General features: G+C 25.3%; 1 long non-coding RNA gene across 1 annotated transcript; it reads left to right on the forward strand.

The window, feature by feature from the left end:
* The first annotated feature begins 1,912 nt into the window (after positions 1 to 1,912).
* LOC133653186 (uncharacterized) lies at positions 1,913 to 5,615 on the forward strand. The gene is made up of 3 exons (XR_009826680.1): positions 1,913 to 1,970; positions 5,379 to 5,445; positions 5,524 to 5,615. It is a non-coding gene; the product is annotated as an uncharacterized LOC133653186 (long non-coding RNA).
* Positions 5,616 to 19,254: the final 13,639 nt, after the last annotated feature.

Here is a 19,254-nt window from a genome sequence, read left to right on the forward strand (position 1 = left end):
ATATTTAATTATTAAATAATTATTATACAATTTAATGAATCAGAAACTGATGACATAGTGCTGTATTTTACTTGTGTATCTCTTTTTTTCAACCAAAAATGCTTTGCTCTCATTGGGGGGGTACTTGAATTAAAAACATTTTCACAGGGGGTACATCACTGAAAAAAGGTTGAGAACCACTGTTCTAGTACATGTGTAATGATTGTGCTGCATTTCTCTCTAGGATTACCTGGTAGTCCAGGGGCCAAAGGTGGACCTGGAGTTCAAGTAAGCACTATTAAATCAAACTTTTTACATTATGCACTTCACTTTTAACCACTTTTTCTCTTGCTAGGGCGAGCCTGGTCCCAGAGGTCATGCCGGCATGTCCGGTGACCCTTGACCTTTGGTAAGTACCAAAACAAATCCAGTGCTTATCGATTAGACTGTTTTTCTACTGCACACCTGAAATGATTTGTTGCTATAGGGCGAGCCTGGGGTTCCACGTTAAACCCAGATTCCGAACTAACAAATGTCTTAACTCATTCTATTTCTATGCCACATCAATATGGAATGCACTCCCAACAGGTGTAAAAGAAAGGGCATCTCTATCCTCCTTCAAAACCGCACTAAAAAAACACCTCCAGGCAACTCAACCCTAAACTAACACCCTCCCTTCCACATAATACCTCTTCGGATTGTAAAGCAAATGTAAATAATGAAATGTAGATACTTTTTCTTATACTTTTTGATCTCTCTCTCTATGTCCACTACTTGCTGTACATATCCTACCAAGTCAGTCCTACACTGTTTCAATGTCCATTTCTCTGATGATGCAATTGTTAATGCTGATTGTTGATGACTGAAGTGTTGATACCAACCAAACCTAACCCCCCCATCCATATCCCACACCCAGGATTGTAAATCATGTAAATAATTCAATGTATATACTCTGATGATTATCTTGTGTGATGACTGTATTATGATGTTAGTACATATTTGATAGTATATATCTGTATCATAAATCAATTCTTAAACAAGTTGAAAAACGTATTCGGGTGTTACCATTTAGTGGTCAATTGTACGGAGTATGTATTTCACTGCAGTCTACTAATCAAAGTTTCAATCAAAAAAACGTCACAGAATGCCGTCAAAAAGGGGACGTTGTCTTCGCGCATGCGCGGACCTCGGCCCCTGACGTATAATTACTATTATAGTGACGTGTATGTACCGGTATGTATATATATATATATATATACAGCATAGTTTGTTGTCAAACTTGTTTTTTTTATATTCAACTATTTTACACATCCATCAGGTTGAACAAAACATGTCAAGGAAAGAAAATAAAAGCAAATACAAAGAGTATTAAAAATAATTTAAAAAATGATACAAATAAAAAAAAGTTAGATTAAGTCACTTTAAAACGTTTTAATAAAGATATCTATTTAAGGGTTTTTGTACTTTTAACCATTTTCCCAGATGTAATTGATTTGAAACAGTTTAGCCAATTAGAAAATATTTTTACTTTCAGAAATCAACATTTATGCATAAAATTTTTTGCTTGCAGCATAATGTTGACAAACATTTATGTTACTATCATTTACACAATAAAATAGATCAAATTTGACATATGTACCACTTCAGGAAAACAGCTTTGCTCTCCAAGTACCACCATAATGACCAACATTGAAATACAGTTGTGTAGTGGCCATAAGTATTCATTGAATATTTTTGGCCGCAGTTTGAACAGTAACACTGTTTGCATATTTATGTCATTCTTTGTCGTACAACAGTTAGAGAATCACTGGCTTAGGGAATTGTGTAATACTATCATGAGGTGATTATACATTAAAATGCACTGTAACATGTGGTCCTAAATAAAGAGTGTGTTCTAGTACATGTGTATGATTGTGCTGCGTTTCTCTCTCTAGGATTACCTGGTAGTCCAGGGGCCAAAGGTGGACCTGGAGTTCAAGTTCAAAGTTTTGGTGAGTAACTACAGCTTTATTTACATGTATACATTTGCTGGATAACCTATATCTCTCTTTGTAGCAACTTAGCACAAGACGTAGCGATAGCTCCTCGGCTAAAATCTCGCATTTTAAACATTCATGTTTGCGTCAAATTTGGACGATTAATAATTATTATAATTATACAACATGTTTTTAAATATCCCCCTCATGTTCCCCTTTACTTTTATGTAAGCTACTTTTTAGACAACACACTCATAAAATATTCTAACATAACAAAATGTGATTACTTCTAGACCTCCACCCCAGATCACACCTCACTCCTACCCACGTCTCAAAAGTGGGCTGGCTCAGGGGGGAGGACAGAGTAAAACAACTTGCACTGAGCCTAGTCTATAAAATCCGCTACACCTCCCTGATACCGAAGTACATGTCAAACTACTTCCTTAACGTAAATGACCGCCATAACCACAACACCAGGGGGAGCTCCACTAACCAAGTTAAACCTAGATTCCGAACTAACAAAGGTCTTAACTCATTCTCTTTCTATGCCACATCAATATGGAATGCACTCCCAACAGGTGTAAAAGAAAGGGCATCTCTATCCTCCTTCAAAACCGCACTAAAAGAACACCTCCAGGCAACTACAACCCTAAACTAACACCCTCCCTTCCACATAATACCTCTTCGGATTGTAAATAATGAAATGTACATACTTTTTCTTATACTTTCTGATCTCTCTCTCTGTCCACTACTTGCTGTATATATCCTACCAAGTCAGACATACACTGTTTCAATGTCCATTTCTCTGATGATGCAATTGTTGATGCTGATTGTTGATGACTGAAGTGTTGATACCAACCAAACCTAACCCCCCCCCCATCCATATCCCACACCCAGGATTGTCAATAATTCAATGTATATACAGTTTGAACAGTAACACTAAAATAAAAGTGTAATAACAGTGTAATAACAATGTTATACTAATGTAGTAACCGTGTAATAACAGTGTAATAACAATGTAATAACAGTATAAAAACAGTGTAATAACAATATAATATCAGTGAAATAACAATGTGATAAAAGTAAAATAACAGTGTAATAACAATGAAATAACAGTGTAATAAAAATGAAATAACAGTAAAATAACAGTAACAGTAGATTAACTTAGTAATAACAATGATATATTAATGTAATAACAGTGTAATAACAGTGTAATAACAGTGTAAAAACAGTGTAATAACAGTGTAAAAACAATATAATAATAGTGTAATAACAGTGTAATAATAGTGTAATAACAGTGTAATAATAGTGTAATAACAGTGTAATAATAGTGTAATAACAGTGTAATAACAGTATAATAACGGTGTAATAACAATATAATAACACTGTAATAACAATGTATTAACAGTGTATTAATATTATAATAACAGTGTAATAACAATGTAATAACAGTATAATAATGGTGTAATAACAATATAATAACAGTGTAATAACAATGTAATAACAGTGTAATAACAGTGTAGTAACAGTGTAGTAACAGTGTAATAACAGTGTAATAACAATGTAATAACAGTTTAATAACAATGTAATAATAGGATAATAGTGTAATAACAATATAATAACAGTGTAATAACGGTTTAATAACAATTTAATAACAGTGTGATAACAATGTAATAACAGTGTAATAACAATTTAAAAACCGTGTAATAACAGTGTAATAACAATGTAATAACAGTAAAATAAAAGTGTAATAACAGTAGAATAACAGTGTAATAACAATGTTATATTAATGTAATAACAATGTAATAACAGTGTAATAAAAATTTAATAACTAAGTAATAACAGTGTAATAACAATGTAATAACAGTGTAATAACAATGTAATAACAGTAAAATAACAGTGTAATAACAATGTAATAACAGGATAATAATGGTGTAATAAAACATAACAATGTAATAACTGTGTAATAACAATTTGATAACAGTGTGATAACAATGTAAGAACAGTGTAAGAACAATGTAATAACAGTGTAATAACAGTAAAATAATAATCCATATCCGACACCCAGGATTGTCAATAATTCAATGTATATACTCTGATGATTATGTTGTGTGATGACTGTATTATGATGTTAGTATATATTTGATAGTATATATCTGTATCATGAATCAATTCTTAAACAAGTTGAAAAACTTATTCGGGTGTTACCATTTAATGGTCAATTGTACGGAGTATGCACTTCACTGTGCAATCTACTAATAAAAGTTTCAATCAAAAAAACGTCACAGAATGCCGTTTATATTCAACAATTTTACACATCCATCAGGTTGAACAAAACATGTCAAGGAAAGAAAATAAAAACAAATACATAGAGTATTAAAAATAACTTAGAAAATATGATACAATAAAAAAAAAGGGTTAGATTAAGTCACTTTAAAACTTTTTAATAAAGATATCTAAGGGTTTTTGTACTTAACTATTTTCCCAGATTTAATTGATAATTAGAAAATGTTTTTACTTTCAGAAATCAACATTTATGCATAAAAAATGTTGCTTGCAGCATAATGTTGACAAACATTTATATATTACTATCATTTACACAATAAAATAGATCAAATTTGACATATGTACCACTTCAGGAAAAACAACTTTGCTCTCCAAGTACCACCATAATGACCAACATTGAAATACAGTTGTTTAGTGGCCATAAGTATTCATTGAATATTTTTGGCCACAGTTTGAACAGTAACACTGTTTGCATATTTGTCATTCTTTGTCGTACCACAGTTAGGCAATCACTGGCTTAGGGAATTGTGTAATACTATCATGAAGTGATTATACATTAAAATGCACTGTAACATAGGCAGAGCCCAATAGGAGCCACCTTTAACATTCTAAAACTGTGCCAGAAAATACTTTGAATCAACTGCTTTGGTACAATCCTAATATCATTAATAAAAATGTGGTTAAATGGACAACATGGAAAGACAGAGGTATTACTAAACCTCATCATATTATTAATAAAAACTCTTTTAAACCGTTCAATGATTTAGATGATCAATATAATGTACCCAGAAATCATTTTTTACATTATATCTCTTTGAAACACGCTGTAAATAAATGCATATCCTCTGAAAGTATGTCCTTGAATAGCCATGAACTGGAAGATGCACTTTTTAATCAAGATACAATTAAGAAATTAATTAAACTATTTTATGGAATAATAAATGAAGTTTGAACAGTAACACTGTTTGCATATTTATGTCATTCTTTGTCGTACCAAAGTTAGAGAATCATGGGCTTAGGGAATTGTGTAATACTATCATGAAGTGATTATACATTAAAATGCACTGTAACATTTGGTCCTAAACAAAAAGTGAGTTCTAGTACATGTGTATGATTGTGCTGCGTTTCTCTCTCTAGGATCACCTGGTAGTCCAGGGGCCAAAGGTGGACCTGGAGGTCAGGCCGGCATGTCTGTTGACCTTTGGTAAGTACCAAAACAAATCCAGTGCTTATCGATTGGACTGTTTTTCTACTGCACACCTGAGATGACTTGTTGCTATAGGGCGAGCCTGGGGTTCCTGGTATGGAAGGTACTCCTGGTCCCAGGTAAATACTTTTGTCAATAACACTGGCTCCAGGTACTCACGGTGTAATAACACTGTAATAACAATGTATTAACAGTGTATTAATAGTGTAATAACAATGTAATAACAGTATAATAATGGTGTAATAACAATATAATAACAGTGTAATAACAGTGTAATAACAATGTAATAACAGTAAAATAACAGTTTAATAACAATGTAATAATAGGACAATAATGGTGTAATAATGTAATAACGGTTTAATAACAGTGTGATAACAATGTAATAACAGTGTGATAACAATGTACAAACAGTGTAATAACAATGTACAAACAGTGTAATAACAATGTAATAACAATGTAATAACAATGTAAAAACAGTGTAATAACAATGTAATAACAGTAAAATAAAAGTGTAATAACAGTGTAATAACAATGTTATATTAATGTAATAACAATGTAATAAGAGTGTAATAAAAATGTAATAACAAAGTAAAAACAGTGTAATACCAATGTAATAACAGTGTAATAACAATGTAATAACTGTAATAACAGTAAAATAACAGTGTAATAACAATGTAGTAACAGGATAATAATGGTGTAATAACATAACAGTGTAATAACAGTGTAATAACAATGTAATAACAATGTAATAACGGTGTGATAACAGTGTGATAACAGTGTGATAACAGTGTGATAACAGTGTGATAACAGTGTGATAACAGTGTGATAACAGTAGAATAATTGTGTAATAACAGTGTAATAACAATGTTATACTAATGTAATAACAGTGTAACAACAATGTAATAACAGTATAATAACAGTGTAATAACAATGTAATAACAATGTAATAACAATGTAATAACAGTATAATAACAGTGTAATAACAATATAATATCAGCGAAATAACAATATAATATCAACGAAATAACAATGTAATAAAAGTAAAATAACAGTGTAATAACAGTAAAATAACAGTGTAATAACAGTAAAATAACAGTGTAATAACAGTAAAATAACAGTGTAATAACAGTAGATTAACTTAGTAATAACAATGGTATATTAATGTAACAACAGTGTAATAACAATGTATTAACAGTGTATTGATAGTATAATAACAGTGTGATAACAATGTAATAACAGTATAATAAAGGTGTAATAACAATATAATAACAGTGTAATAACAGTGTAATAACAATGTAATAACAGTGTAATAACGGTGTAATAACAATTTAATAACAGTGCGATAACAATGTAAGAACAGTGTAATAAGGTAATAACAGTAAAATAATTGTGTAATAACAGTAGAATAACAGTGTAATAACAATGTTATACTAATGTAATAACAGTGTGAAAACAGTGAAATAACAAAATAATATCAGTGAAATAACAATGTAATAAAAGTAAAATAACAGTGTAATAACAATGAAATAACAGTGTAATAACAGTAAAATAACAGTGTAATAACAGTAGATTAATTTAGTAATAACAATGTTATATTAATGTAATAACAGTGTAATAACAATGTATTAACAGTGTATTAATACTATAATAACAGTGTGATAACAATGTAATAACAGTATAATAGAGGTGTAATAACAATATAATAACAGTGTAATAAAAATGTAATAACAGTGTAATAACAATGTAATAACAGTGTAATAACAATGTAATAACAGTGTGATAACAATGTAAGAACAGTGTAATAACAATGTAACAGTGTAATAAGAGTGTAATAACAGTGTAATAAAAGTGTAATAACAGTAGAATAACAGTGTAATAACAATGTTATACTAATGTAATAACAGTGTAATAACAGTGTAATAATATATCAGTGAAATAATGTAATAAAAGTAAAATAACAGTGTAATAACAATGAAATAACAGTTTAATAACAATGAAATAACAGTGTAATAACAGTAAAATAACAGTAACAGTAGATTAACTTAGTAATAACAATGTTATATTAATGTAATAACAGTGTAATAACATTGTAATAACAGTGTAAAAAAATATAATAACAGTGTAATAATAGTATAATAACAGTGTAATAACAGTATAATAACGGTGTAATAACACTGTAATAACAATGTATTGACAGTGTATTAATAGTATAATAACAGTGTAATAACAATGTAATAACAGTATAATAATGGTGTAATAACAATATAATAACGGTGTAATAACAATGTAATAACAGTGTAATAACAATGTATTAACAGTAAAATAACAGTTTAATAACAATGTAATAATAGGATAATAATGGTGTAATAATATAATAACAGTGTAATAACAATGTAATAACAGTATAATAACGGTTTAATAACAATTTAATAACGGTGTGATAACAATGTAATAACAGTGTAATAACAATGTAAAAACAGTGTAATAACAGTGTAATAACAATGTAATAACAGTAAAATAAAAGTGTAATAACAGTAGAATAACAGTGTAATAACAATGTTATATTAATGTAATAATGTAATAACAGTGTAATAGCAATGTAATAACAGTGTAATAACAATGTTATATTAATGTAATAATGTAATAACAGTGTAATAGCAATGTAATAACAGTATAATAACAATATAATATCAGTGAAATAACAATGTAATAACAGTGTAAAAATATGTAATATTAGTGTAATAACAGTGTAATAACAATGTAGTAACAGTATAATAACAGTGTAATAACATTATAATAGTGTAATAATGTAATAACAGTAGAATAACAATGTTATAACATTGTAATAACAGTGTAATAATAGTATAATAACAGTGTAATAAAAGTATAATAACAGTGTAATAATAGTATAATAACAGTGTAATAACAATAACAGTGTAATAACAATGTAATAACAGTATAATAACGGTGTAATAACAATATAATAACAGTGTAATAATCGATGTATTAACAGTGTATTAAAAGTATAATAACAGTGTGATAACAATGTAATAACAGTATAATGGTGTAATAACAATATAATAACAGTGTAATAAAAATCTAATAACAAAGTAATAACAATGTAATAACAGTGTAATAACAATGTAATAACTGTAATAACAGTAAAATAACAATGTAATAACAGGATAATAATGGTGTAATAACAACACAATAACAGTGTAATAACACTATAATAACGGTGTAATAACAATTTAATAACAGTGTGATAACATGTAAGAACAATGTAATAACAGTGTAATAACAGTGTAATAACAGTGTAATAACAGTAAAATAATTGTGTAATAACAGTAGAATAACAGTGTAATAACAATGTTATACTAATGTAATAACAGTGTAATAACAATGTAATAACAGTATAATAACAGTGAAATAACACTGTAATAACAATGAAATAACAGTGTAATAACAGTAAAATAACAGTAGATTAACTTAGTAATAACAATGTTATATTAATGTAATAACAGTGTAATAACAATGTATTAACAGTGTATTAATAGTATAATAGTGTGATAACAATGTAATAACAGTATAATAAAGGTGTAATAACAATGTAATAACAGTGTAATAAAAATGTAATAACAGTGTAATAACAATGTAATAACAGTAAAATAACAGTGTAATAACAATGTAATAACAGGATAATAATGGTGTAATAACAATGTAATAACAGTGTAATAACAATGTAATAACAGTATAATAACAGTGTAATAACAATTTAATAACAGTGTGATAACAATGTAAGAACAGTGTAATAACAATGTAATAACAGTGTAATAACAATGTAATAACAGTAAAATAAAAGTGTAATAACAGTAGAATAACAGTGTAATAACAATGTTATACTAATGTAATAACCGTGTAATAACAGTGTACTAACAATGTAATAACAGTATAAAAACAGTGTAATAACAATATAATATCAGTGAAATAACAATGTGATAAAAGTAAAATAACAGTTTAATAACAATGAAATAACAGTGTAATAACAGTAAAATAACAGTAACAGTAGATTAACTTAGTAATAACAATGATATATTAATGTAATAACAGTGTAATAACAGTGTAATAACAGTGTAAAAACAATATAATAACAGTGTAATAATAGTGTAATAAAAGTATAATAACAGTGTAATAATAGTATAATAACAATGTAATAACAGTATAATAACGGTGTAATAACAATATAATAACACTGTAATAACAATGTATTAACAGTGTATAATATTATAATAACAGTGTAATAACAATGTAATAACAGTATAATAATGGTGTAATAACAATGTAATAACAATGTAATAACAGTGTAATAACAACGTAATAACAGTGTAATAACAATGTAATAACAGTTTAATAACAATGTAATAATAGGATAATAATAGTGTAATAACAGTGTAATAACGGTTTAATAACAATGTAATAACAGTGTGATAACAATGTAATAACAGTGTAATAACAATGTAATAACAGCGTAATAACAACGTAATAACAGTGTAATAAGAATCTAATAATAGGATAATAATAGTGTAATAACAATACAATAACAGTGTAATAACAGTATAATAACGGTTAAATAACAGTAAAATGAAAGTGTAATAACAGTAGAATAACAGTGTAATAACAATGTTGTATTAATGTAATAACAATGTAATAACAGTGTAATAGCAATGTAATAACAGTGTAATAAAACTTTAATAACTAAGTAATAACAGTGTAATAACAATGTAATAACTGTAATAACAGTAAAATAACAGTGTAATAACAATGTAATAACAGGATAATAATGGTGTAATAACAACATAACAGTGTAATAACAATTTAATAACAGTGTGATAACAATGTAAGAACAGCGTAAGAACAATGTAATAACAGTGTAATAACAATAAAATAATTGTGTAATAACAGTAGAATAACAGTGTAATAACAATGTTATACTAATGTAATAACAGTGTAACAACAATGTAATAACAGTATAATAACAGTGTAATAACAATATAATATCAGTGAAATAACAATGTGATAAAAGTAAAATAACAGTGTAATAACAATGAAATAACAGTGTAATAACAATGAAATAACAGTGTAATAACAGTAAAATAACAGTGTAATAACAGTAGATTAACTTAGTAATAACAATGTTATATTAATGTAATAACAGTGTAATAACAGTGTAATAACAATGTATTAACAGTGTATTGATAGTATAATAACAGTGTGATAACAATGTAATAACAGTATAATAAAGGTGTAATAACAATATAATAACAATATAATAACAGTGTAATAAAAATGTAATAACAATGTAATAACAGTGTAATAATGGTGTAATAACAATTTAATAACAGTGTGATAATGTAAGAACAGTGAAATAACAGTGTAATAACAATGTAATAACGGGATAATAATGGTGTAATAACAATATAATAACAGTGTAATAACAATGTAATAACAGTGTAATAACAGTATAATAACAATGTAATAACAGTGTATTAATAGTATAATAACAGTGTTATAACAATGTAATAACAGTATAATAACGGTGTAACAACAATATAATAACAGTGTAATAACAATGTAATAACAGGATAATAATGGTGTAATAACAGTGTAATAACAGTGTAATAAAAGTGTAATAACAGTAGAATAACAGTGTAATAACAATGTTATACTAATGTAATAACAATGTAATAACAGTGTAATAACAGTATAATAACAGTGTAATAACAATATAATATCAGTGAAATAACAATGTAATAAAAGTAAAATAACAGTGTAATAACAATGAAATAACAGTCTGATAACAATATAATAACTGTAATAATAGTGTAATAAAAGTATGATAACAGTGTAATAATAGTATAATAACAGTGTAATAACAATGTAATAACAGTAAAATAACAGTGTAATAACAATGTAATAACAGGATAATAACAATGTAATAACAGTGTATTAATAGTATAATAACAGTGTTATAACAATGTAATAACAGTATAATAACGGTGTAACAACAATATAATAACAGTGCAATAACAGTGTAATAACAGTGTAATAACAATGTAATAACAGGATAATAATGGTGTAATAACAATGTAAGAACAATGTAATAACAGTGTAATAACAATAAAATAATTGTGTAATAACAGTAGAATAACAGTGTAATAACAATGTTATACTAATGTAATAATAGTGTAACAACAATGTAATAACAGTATAATAACAGTGTAATAACAAGAAATAACAGTGTAATAACAATGAAATAACAGTGTAATAACAGTAAAATGACAGTGTAATAACAGTAGATTAACTTAGTAATAACAATGTTATATTAATGTAATAACAGTGTAATAACAATGTATTAACAGTAGATTGATAGTATAATAACAGTGTGATAACAATGTAATAACAGTATAATAAAGGTGTAATAACAATATAATAACAGTGTAATAAAAATGTAATAACAGTGTAATAACAATGTAATAACAGTGTAATAATGGTGTAATAACAATTTAATAACAGTGTGATAACAATGTAAGAACAGTGAAATAACAGTGTAATAACAATGCAATAACGGGATAATAATGGTGTAATAACAATATAATAACAGTGTAATAACAATGTAATAACAGTGTAATAACAATGTAATAACAGGATAATAACGGTGTAATAACAGGATAATAATGGTGTAATAACAACATAACAGTGTAATAACAGTATAATAACGGTGTAATAACAATTTAATAACAGTGTGATAACAATGTAAGAACCGTGTAAGAACAATGTAATAACAGTGTAAGAACAATGTAATAACAGTGTAATAATAGTGTAATAACAATGTAATAACAGTAAAATAATTGTGTAATAACAGTAGAATAACAGTGTAATAACAATGTTATACTAATGTAATAACAGTGTAATAACAATGTAATAACAGTATAATAACAGTGAAATAACAGTGTAATAACAATGAAATAACAGTGTAATAACAGTAAAATAACAGTGTAATAACAGTAGATTAACTTAGTAATAACAATGTTATATTAATGTAATAACAGTGTAATAACAATGTATTAACAGTGTATTAATAGTATAATAACAGTGTGATAACAATGTAATAACAGTATAATAAAGGTGTACTAACAATATAATAACAGTGTAATAAAAATGTAATAACAGTGTAATAACAGTGTAGTAACAATGTAATAACAGGATAATAATGGTGTAATAACAACATAATAACAGTGTAATAACAATGTAATAACGGTGTAATAACAATTTAATAACAGTGTGATAACAATGTAAGAACAGTGTAATAACAATGTAATAACAGTGTAATAACATGTAATAACAGTGTAATAACAGTAAAATAAAAGTGTAATAACAGTAGAATAACAGTGTAATAACAATGTTATACTAATGTAATAACCATGTAATAACAGTGTAATAACAATATAATAACAGTATAATAACAGTGTAATAACAATATAATATCAGTGAAATAATGTAATAAAAGTAAAATAACAGTGTAATAACAATGAAATAACAGTGTAATAACAATGAAATAACATTGTAATAACAGTAAAATAACAGTAACAGTAAGATTAACTCAGTAATAACAATGATATATTAATGTAATAACAGTGTAATAACAGTGAAATAACAGTGTAAAAACAATATAATAACAGTGTAATAATAGTGTAATAAAAGTATAATAACAGTGTAATAACAATATAATAACACTGTAATAACAATGTATTAACAGTGTATTAATAGTATAATAACAGTGCAATAACAATGTAATAACAGTATAATAATGGTGTAATAACAATATAATAACAGTGTAATAACAATGTAATAACAATGTAGAAACAGTGTAATAACAGTGTAATAACAACGTAATAACAGTGTAAAAACAATGTAATAACAGTTTAATAACAATGTAATAGGATAATAATAGTGTAGTAACAATATAATAACAGTGTAATAACAGTACAATAACGGTTTAATAACAATTTAATAACAGTGTGATAACAATGTAATGACAGTGTAATAACAATTTAAAAACAGTGTAATAACAGTGTAATAACAATGTAATAACTGTAAAATAAAAGTGTAATAACAGTAGAATAACAGTGTAATAACAATGTTATATTAATGTAATAACAATGTAATAACTGTAATAACAGTAAAATAACAGTGTAATAACAATGTAATAACAGGATAATAATGGTGTAATAACAACATAACAGTGTAATAACAATGTAATAACAGTATAATAACGTTGTAATAACAATTTAATAACAGTGTGATAACAATGTAAGAACGTGTAAGAACAATGTAACAACAGTGTAATAACAATGTAATAACAGTAAAATAATTGTGTAATAACAGTAGAATAACAATGTTATACTAATGTAATAACAGTATAATAACAGTGAAATAACAGTGTAATAACAATGAAATAACAGTAAAATAACAGTGTAATAACAGTAGATTAACTTAGTGATAACAATGCTATATTAATGTGATAACAGTGTAATAACAATGTATTAACAGTGTATTAATAGTATAATAACAGTGTGATAACAATGTAAGAACAGTGTAATAACCATGTAATAACAGTGTAATAACAGTGTAATAACAATGTAATAACAGTGTAATAACAATGTTATACTAATGTAATAACAGTGTAATAACAATATAATATCAGTGAAATAACAATGTAATAAAAGTAAAATAACAGTGTAATAACAATGAAATAACAGTGTAATAACAATGAAATAACAGTGTAATAACAGTAAAATAACAGTAACAGTAGATTAACTTAGTAATAACAATGATATATTAATGTAATAACAGTGTAATAACAGTGTAAAAACAATATAATAACAGTTCAATAATAGTGTAATAAAAGTATAATAACAGTGTATTAATAGTATAATAACAGTGTAATAACAATGTAATAATGGTGTAATAACAATATAATAACAGTGTAATAACAATGTAATAACAGTGTAATAACAACGTAGTAACAGTGTAATAACAATGTAATAACAGTTTAATAACAATGTAATAATAGGATAATAATAGTGTAATAACAATATAATAACAGTGTAATAACAGTATAATAATGGTTTAATAACAATTTAAAAACAGTGTAATAACAGTGTAATAACAATGTAATAACAGTAAAATAAAAATGTAATAACAGTAGAATAACAGTGTAATAACAATGTTATATTAATGTAATAACAATGTAATAACAGTGTAATAGCAATGTAATAACATTGTAATAAAAATGTAATAACTAAGTAATAACAGTGTAATAACAATGTAATAACAGTGTAATAACAATGTAATAACTGTAATAATAGTAAAATAACAGTGTAATAACAATGTAATAACAGGATAATAATGGTGTAATAACAACATAACAGTGTAATAACAATGTAATAACAGTATAATAACGGTGTAATAACAATTTAATAACAGTGTGATAACAAAGTAAGAACAGTGTAAGAACAATGTAATAACAGTAAAATAATTGTGTAATAACAGTAGAATAACAGTGTAATAACAATGTTATACTAATGTAATAACAGTGTAACAACAATGTAATAACAGTATAATAACAGTGTAATAAAAATATAATATCAGTGAAATAATGTAATGAAAGTAAAATAACAGTGTAATAACAATGAAATAACAGTGTAATAACAATGAAATAACAGTGTAATAACAGTAAAATAACAGTGTAATAACAGTAGATTAACTTAGTAATAACAATTATATTAATGTAATAACAGTGTAATAACAATGTATTAACAGTGTATTGATAGTATATTAACAGTGTGATAACAATGTAATAAAAGTATAATAAAGGTGAAATAACAATATAATAACAGTGTAATAAAAATGTAATAACAGTGTAATAACAATGTAATAACAGTGTAATAACAATTTAATAACAGTGTGATAACAATGTAAGAACAGTGAAATAACAGTGTAATAACAATGTAATAACGGGATAATAATGGTGTAATAACAATATAATAACAGTGTAATAACAATGTAATAACAATATAATAACGGTGTAATAACAATTTAATAACAGTGTGTTAACCGTGTAATAACAGTGTAATAACAATGTAGTAACAGTAAAATAACAGCGTAATAACAATGTTATATTAACGTAATAACAGTGTATTAAGAGTGTAATAAAAATGTAATAACCGTGTAATAACAATATAATATCAGTGAAATAACAATGTAACAACAGTAAAATAACAGTGTAATAACAATGTAATAACAATGTAATAACAATTTAATTACAATGTAATAATGTAATAACAATGTAGTAACAGTCTAATTACAGTGTAATAACAATGTAATAAGAGTGTAATAACAATGAAATAACTGTGTAATGACAGTGTAATAACAATGTGATAACAGTGTATTAACAATGTAATAACAGTGTAATAAAAGTATAACAACTTACATAGTATAATAACGGACAACATAGCTCCTAGGATCATTGGGACACGCAAACTCCTCTACCACGGTAAGGTGGCAGCTCAGAGAGGAGTAATAACAATGTAATAACAGTAAAATAACAGTGCAATTTAGATAATTAAATGAGATAATTGCAATTGAGATAACTAATTATGATAATTAATTATCTCATTTAATTATCTCTCTTGTAATTACATTATTACACTGTTGTTATACTGTTATTACATTGTTATTACACTGTTATTACACTGTTATTTCATTGTTATTACACTCTTATTACATTGTTATTACACTTTTATTACACTGTTATTACATTGTAATTACATTATTACATTGTTATTACATTGTTATTACACTGTTATTTTACTGTTATAACACTGTTATTACATTGTTATCACATTGTTATTACACTGTTATTATACTGTTATTACATTGTTATTACACTGTTATTACATTGTTATTATTTTATTATTACACTGTTATTACATTGTTATCACACTGTTATTAAATTGTTATTACACCGTTATTATACTGTTATTACATTGTTATTACACCATTATTATCCTATTATTACATTGTTATTACACTGTTATTACACTGTTATTACATTGTTACTACACTGTTATTACATTGTTATTACACTATTATATTGTTGTTACACCGTTATTATACTGTTATTACATTGTTATAACTTTGTTATTATACTATTAATACACTGTTATTACATTATTACATTGTTATTACACTGTTTTTACATTGTTATTACAGTTATTACACTGTTATTTCATTGTTATTACACTCTTATTACATTGTTATTACACTGTTATTACATTGTAATTACATTATTACATTGTAATTAAATTGTTATTACATTGTTATTACACTGTTATTTTACTGTTATTACATTGTTATTTCACTGATATTATATTGTTATTACACTGTTAACTACATTAATATAACATTGTTAGTACACTGTTATTCTAATGTTATTACACTTTTATTTTACTGTTATTACATTGTTATTACACTGTTATTACACTGTTTTTACATTGTTTTTACACTGTTATTACACTGTTATTACATTGTTATCACACTGTTATTAAATTGTTATTAAACCGTTATTATACTGTTATTACATTGTTATTACCCTGTTATTATATTGTTATTATTATCTTATATTATTATCCTGTTATTACATTGTTATTAAACTGTTATTTTACTGTTATTACATTATTATTACACTGTTATTACATTGTTATTACACTGTTATTATATTGTTATTACACCATTATTATACTGTTATTGCATTGTTATTACACTGTTATTATACTATTAAAACACTGTTAATACATTGTTATTACAGTGTTATTATATTGTTATTATACTGTTATTACATTGTTATTACACTGTTATTATACTATTGTTACACTGTTATCATACTTTTATTACACTATTATTACACTGTTATTATATTGTTATCAGTTATTTCATTGTTATTACACTGTTATTTTACTTTTATTAAATTGTTATTTCACTGATATTATATTGTTATTACACTGTTATTACATTGTTATTACATTAGTATAACATTGTTATTACACTGTTATTCTACTGTTATTACACTTTTATTTTACTGTTATTACACTGTTATTACATTGTTATTACCCTGTTATTATATTGTTATTATTATCCTATATTATTATCCTGTTATTACATTGTTATTAAACTGTTATTTTACTGTTATTACATTATTATTACACTGTTATTACATTGTTATTACACTGTTATTACATTGTTATTAAAATTGTTATTACACTGTTATTATATTGTTATTACACCATTATTATACTAATATTACATTGTTATTACACTGTTATTATAGTATTAATACACTGTTAATACATTGTTATTACAGTGTTATTATATTGTTGTTACACCGTTATTATACTGTTATTACATTGTTATTACACTGTTATTATACTATTATTACACTGTTATCATACTTTTATTACACTATTATTACACTGTTATTATATTGTTATCACACTGTTATTATACTGTTATTACACTGTTATTACATTAGTATAACATTGTTATTACACTGTTGTTCTACTGTTATTACACTTTTATTTTACTGTTATTACATTGTTATTACACTGTTATTACACTGTTATTACATTGTAATTACATTATTACATTGTAATTAAATTGTTATTACATTGTTATTGCACTGTTATTACATTTTTATTACACTGTTGTTATATTGTTATTACACCTTTATTATACTGTTATTACATTGTTATCACACTGTTATTATACTATTAATACATTGTTATTTCACTGTTATTACATTAATATTCCATTGTTATTACTAAGTTAATCTACTGTTATTTTACTGTTATTACACTGTTATTTCATTGTTATTACACTGTTATTTCATTGTTATTACACTGTTATTTTACTTTTATTACATTATTTCACTGATATTATATTGTTATTACACTGTTATTACATTGTTATTACACTGTTATTACACTGTTATTATATTAGTATAACATTGTTATTACACTGTTATTACATTGTTCTTACACTGTTCTTACATTGTCATCACACTGTTATTAAATTGTTATTACACCGTTATTATACGTTATTACATTGTTATTACACTGTTATTATGTTGTTATTACACCATTATTATCCTGTTATTACATTGTTATTACACTGTTATTTTACTGTTATTACACTGTTATTACATTGTTATTACAGTTATTACATTGTTATTACACTGTTATTACATTTTTATTACACTGTTATTATATTGTTATTACACTGTTAATACACTGTTATTATATTGTTATTACACCGTTATTATACTGTTATTACATTGTTATTACACTGCTATTATAGTATTATTACACTATTATACTTTTATTACACTGTTATTATACTATTATTACACCGTTATTACACTGTTATTACAATGTTATTACATTGTTATTACATTGTTATTCTACTGTTATTACATTGTTATTACACTGTTATTATAGTGTTATTACATTGTTTTTACACTGTTATTCTACTGTTATTACATTGTTATTAAACTGTAGTTACACTGTTATTATACTATTATTACATTGTTATTACATTGTTATTAAACTGTTATTACATTGTTATTGCACTGTTATTACATTGTTATTACACTGTTATTATATTGTTATTACACCGTTATTATACTGTTAT

Source organism: Entelurus aequoreus, linkage group LG07, assembly GCF_033978785.1.
Source record: "Entelurus aequoreus isolate RoL-2023_Sb linkage group LG07, RoL_Eaeq_v1.1, whole genome shotgun sequence".
Taxonomy (NCBI): Eukaryota; Metazoa; Chordata; class Actinopteri; order Syngnathiformes; family Syngnathidae; genus Entelurus; species Entelurus aequoreus.